The sequence below is a fragment of the Triturus cristatus genome, chromosome 8 (genome assembly GCF_964204655.1).
Source record: "Triturus cristatus chromosome 8, aTriCri1.1, whole genome shotgun sequence".
Classification (NCBI taxonomy): domain Eukaryota; kingdom Metazoa; phylum Chordata; class Amphibia; order Caudata; family Salamandridae; genus Triturus; species Triturus cristatus.
This window is the reverse complement of record NC_140591.1, coordinates 410579496-410585197: the sequence shown is the minus strand read 5'-3', so window position 1 is coordinate 410585197 and position 5702 is coordinate 410579496.

The window sequence follows — 5702 nt, the reverse complement described above, 5'->3', positions numbered from 1 at the left end:
ACCGAGCCTGTTGCGTGTGCGATCTTGCTGCGTTGACAAAGATGGCGCTCCGCGAGGAAGCGACGATCCGGACTCGATGCGGGGAAAATGGCGAACGCTCGGCGTCCGCGCTACGATGATCCTGTTGCGATGATTTCAGATAGCGGGCGTTTTCAGGCCCGCAGACAGGTGCTGCGACGATCTTCGGATAGCGGGCGTTTTCAGGCCCGCAGACAGGTGCTGCGACGATCTTCGAGGTTAGCGAGCGCTCGGCGACAGCGGAGCGGCGATTTTTCTCACGCTCACCAGCTGCAGCGGCTCGCTAACGGAGGTTAGTGACGATTTTCAGCGCTCTCTTCTCAACAGTAGAAATAGAGGTCCTGGAACACACAGGAGCCTCACCTGCAGATAGTAATCCTCGCTGGGAGGAAACAGGAGGCTGATGGTGGAGTCTGATGTGCCTGAGACTCCAGCAGGAGGCTAGCTCTCTCCTAGCCCTTGGGTGATTGCTGTAGCACAAAAATAAAAGTCCAATCAAAGTTCTTTTCCTCTTCTTGAAGTCCAGTAGTAACAGCTGCAGGCCAGTCCCAGAAACAGCACACAAGGCACAAGGACAGTCCTTCTCTTGCAGATTCCTGTAGCCACACGGACAGAGGTTCTTCTTGTTATCCAGGAGCAATACAAATTGTAGGGGTTTGTGCACAAATATTTATACCCCCAAAGTCTTTGTTCTTAGGGGTCCCAAGCCTCTGAACCCAGCCAGAACCAGTTTTGCCCAGCCCTGGAGCACTTTGTTGATCAGGCTGCATCCTTCCTTTCAGAAAGAGGGGGTCTGCCTCAGACGCACAGTGGGAGGTGGAGCCAGCTTTCACCTTGCCAGGCACAGCCCTATTCAAGTGCAGGAGCTACCCCTCCCCTCACACCCAGGCAGGTCGCTCTATTCAACCCAGGTCTGACTCAGCCTGCCCTGTCCCTCCAAAACCAGACAGCCAATACACATAATAGCAGAGCAACTGGAAGGCTTAGGCAAGAAAGTACCTATACTCTAAAAGTGGTAGTTTCAAACCCAGAATATAAAAATAACCTTCACTAAAAGATGTATTTTAATATTCTGAGCTCAGGCATACTAGATTCGTTTTTCTACCATGTTCTGTGGGTCAGTTAGGACTATAGGATGTAATAGCCCAGACCTCCCATTCTGGCCGATGGAGAACAGGTAGCCTTACAGTAGTGAAAAACGAAATTGGGTGTAATTCACTACTAGGACATGCTACATACAACAGGGCATGTCCTACCTTACACATACAATGCACCCTATCATAAGGGGGGCTTACAGGATGCCAAGGGAAGGTTTTAGGGGCTGGGAAGCGGGTGCACTTCACAGCCAAGATGGCAGTTCGGGACTGCACGCAGACGCTGCAGTGGCAGGTCTGAGACACACTTTACAAGCTGCTTCTGTGGGTGGCACAAACCAGTGCTGCAGGCCCACCAGCAGCATGCGGTTTACCAGCCCTGGGCACACACCGGCCACGCTACTAGGGACTAACAGGTAAACTGAATAAGCCAATCATGGATGTACCAATTCATATGTCATCTTTACAAAGGGAGCATTCGCGCTGTGGCACTGAATGGCAGCGGCACAGCGCCCAGAGCATCTATCACCAGCAAAAACAGAGGAGACACAGCGAAAAAAGGAAGGGAGACTCACGCCAATGGTGCCAGGTCTAACAGCCACCACCATCCCCTCAGTTTTCTACCCATTTAGTTTCAAAATACTTACTGCCATCCACTGATCAGGCCCCTGTGTTCGGAAAAAAACAACCCACTCATAATCAGGGCTTAAGAGTGAACGAGTCAGGTATTTTATCTCTTGCACTATTAAGGAAAGAAGACATCAGACTTCATTTGCAAAAAGATGTATTATTGACCAGAGTGGTCTGTTCATGGAAATCATCATGCCAGCTAGCGGGCTACCAAGTATCGCTCCCAGAATGCTTGTTCATACATGCCAACATTTGCAAAGCAGAAAGAGGGAGATTAAAAACAAATTACAGGGATTTATATTTTCCCCACTGTCTTGTATTGAAGTGGGAAAAAGTTCAGGTGGAAGAAAGTGAAATTAAGACCATTAGGGGCTTTAAAAATGCTGAGCAGATACTGTCTCAGTCCTTAGGATGGGTTCCGGGGTGCAAATCCATGTTGTAGTTCCAAGCCTGCTTGCTGTAGTCATTGGTCTGTGGTAGTCACTTTTTTATCTGCATTCAGACCATTGCCACTCACCTTTTGGCAAGAACAAAAGCCAGTGATGCAAAGTGGCAAATCCTTGGAGACAGGTTCAACGTGGCCCCAAGTAATGCAAGTAGTAGTGATGGTGACAAAGGCATATCCAATATGATGCTAAGTAATTCAAATAGTGTGGACCAGTATTTAGGTAGTTTCGGACATGTCCATGTCATATGGATAAAGGATGCATTAATATGGCTGCATCTCTTACATCTATGTGGGGTACATTTCACCATTCTCTCAGGTGTGTTATAGTATCAGTGCAGAAATTTGAAGTGTATCAATTTATGTTTATAATTGAATGGAGTCTCCTTCATCTGCACACAACAGTAGGCCCAACATTTATCAGTTTTCTATTTTCTTAGGTCCTCCTCCTAAACCTGCCTAACTCTCAGCAAGGGGTCCGGTGTGTGCACAATGGCCCCCTAGTATAGGTAAGAGATAAAGAGATAGATTTATCAAATTCAGATCTTTGTGTATACGTGGACAGCAATGGCATCTTGAGGCGCAGGAGGGAGAGTCAGGAAAGGTTCAAAACACCACCTTGGAGGCCAAGCGCAACCTAACGTAAAATAGAGTAAATAATGCAGAGATTCTACCTTTAGACTTATACTCTTGTAGGCTCAGAACTGTTCCCCCCTCAAATAAGTATCTTAACCCCTTCAGTGCTCATGACAGAATGGTTCCGTCATGAGCACAAGTTCTAGTGTGCTCATGACGGAACCATTCCGTCATGAGCACATGCTCAGGAAATCCCTCTGCTGCAGACAGCAGAGGGATTTCCCATTTTTTTTTTGCCTGGGGAGGTGGGGAAGAGGTTCCCCAACCTCCCCAGGCCGGTGTTTGTATTTCATTGAAATGATAATCGCGCGCATGGAGCACTACCGTCATACAATGAAATAGAAACTGAAACTTAGTTTCAGTTTCTCAGTTTCGGTGCTTCTGGGGCTATCTCAGCCCCCTGAGCACCGAAAAAGATGGGAGGGGTATCATTGGAAAGGGTAGAATCTCCCCTTTCCAATGGTACCCTTCCTAGTGGATCTCTGCTTGAGGGTGATTCTCAAGCAGGGATCCACCCACTAGCACCAGGGAGGGGGGAGCGGCCCCTTGGGCAAGGGCCTTTGCTCCCCCTATTTTCTTTTGGGCACAACAGTCTTTCTGCCCCCCCCCGGAGGGCAGATGGGGGCAGGAGCCCCCAATCTGCCCCCCCGGGGGGGCAGAAAGCCCACTAGATAGCAGGGATTATTTTGTTTATTGACGGGTTGGGGCTGCCCAAAAAGGGCTTGGCAATGCCCCCACCCCCCACATAAATGTCAGTCTTTTTGCCCTCCCTGGGGGGCAGTAGCCTCCAATCTGCCCCCCCGGGGGGCAGAAATCCCACTAAAAAACAGGGATTTTTTTTATTGACATTGGGGTGGGGGCTGCCCAATAAGGGCATGCCAATGCCCCCCCCCCCAGAGAAATGTCAGTCTTTCTGCCCCCCCCAGGGGTCAGACGGGGCAGTAGCCTCCAATCTGCCACTAGTCACCAGGGATTTTGTTTTTTATTGATGTTGGGGGCGGGAGCTGCCCAAAAAGGGCATGACAGTGCCCCCCCCCCCTCGAAAGAAATGTCAGTCTTTCTGCCCACAGGGGGCATGGGCAGCAGTAGCCACCAGGGCCGGATTGGGACCTGAAAGCAGCCCTGGCCAATTTTTCCAGACCAGCCCCCTGTCCGGCGCGTTGCGTGCGAGCGCAGTGAGCGAGCCCGACCACTGCTAGGGGGGTTTGGGGGAACATTTTGGAAAAAGACAGACCAAAATGGTGCATTTTACAGCACATTTTTCATTACATATTTAATTGTATCAACTTTCAAAGCACAGTAAATAGTAGATGATGACCTTAAAGAGTACCAGAATACCCACCCAGTCATATGTGTAACCAAAGACATTCGTACAGAGAGCACCAAAAATAGACACGAGTAGTGATTCAGAGAGAAGTAAAAGTGAGACCAGCCCCCATATGGTGTCTAGCGAGCAAGCGCAGTGAGCAACCACTACTACACGGCTGGGCGACACATTATTGTCTAACCTCCTTTACGCCGATGATTTGGTCCTCATCAGCCGGTCCCCTGTTGGCCTTCAACATCTTTTAGACAAAACAAACGAATTCTCCAAAGTAAATTCATTAACAATCAACCTAAACAAAACCAAAATAATGACAATAAATTATCATAAAAAAAGGAAATGTCTATGGCGTTTGGATAGTCAGAAACTAGAGCAGGTACTATCCTACAAATATTTAGGCATCATATTAGACTGCAACGGCTCCTTTAAACAACAATTAGAAGCCATTCGTCGGAAGGGCACAACCTTTTCCATGTCGATAAAGCCACTCCAGAAAGCCCTTCCAGACCGGTCCCTTGGCCCTCTCTTGCAGGTAATAAAAGCTCGCTTACAACCAATGCTTACCTATGGCTTTGAATCTATGCAAGGCAAAGACGCAACAATATTGGATAACACCATCAGTCGTGCATATAGGGCAATATTCCACCTTACAACTTACTCGTCACCAGCTCAAATTCGCCTAGAGTTCGGCTTACAAAAACAAACAGTGGAGAGAAGAGGCGCTTACATAAAAAGCTGGTGGAAAATAAGAAAAGCTGAACAAGGAACACTAAATGCACATCTCTGGACTGAACTGATAAAACGAGACAAATCCCCAGCAAGGACCTATTTAATGGAATCACTGGTCATCTTGGGTCTAACAGAACTGTGGGAATCTCCAACTGATGCCGGTACCTTCAAAAGAGTGGTAACAAAAGTTACCAAGGCGATCTCATTGAAAGAGGACAAGGCAACTTTAGCCAAGAGAGAGCATGGATGGGGAGTTTTGAAAGATTACACAACTCTCAAACCACAACAGTACCTAACAACGGGTCTCACATATAAAACAAAAAACAAGTTCCTTAACCTCCGCCTAGGAAACATACCCATAAAGCCACATTTAGCACCCTGGATGAGGGATGAAACAAAAAATCTTTGCAGACTATGCCTCTCCGGCAAGGAGGATCTAATACACATTATCTGTATTTGTAAAAACCTTTTGGATATAAGGTGTTCCCTGCTCCGGACCCTTTGGAATCAGAGGAGGATAACCAGCTGCAGACAGGCCGTGTTGCTCTGTTTTAACCCCACGGAAACTCAATTAAATTGCAGAACAACAAAATTTTTTGAAATAGTTGCGGCCCGACTCAAAGAAAAAACGGGACACTAATAGATTCCAACTAAGACTTTTAAAAATCTTTTAAGGACCTCAAATAAGCTGATATTTTCCTTTTAATTGGTTGTTTTAAATCCAAATTTTTAGCAATGAAACCATGTTATTAAATGTTGTGAGTTTTTATTAACTGTGCAATAAACTAAATCTAAACTACTAGGCTAAAACATGGTTATTGTAAAT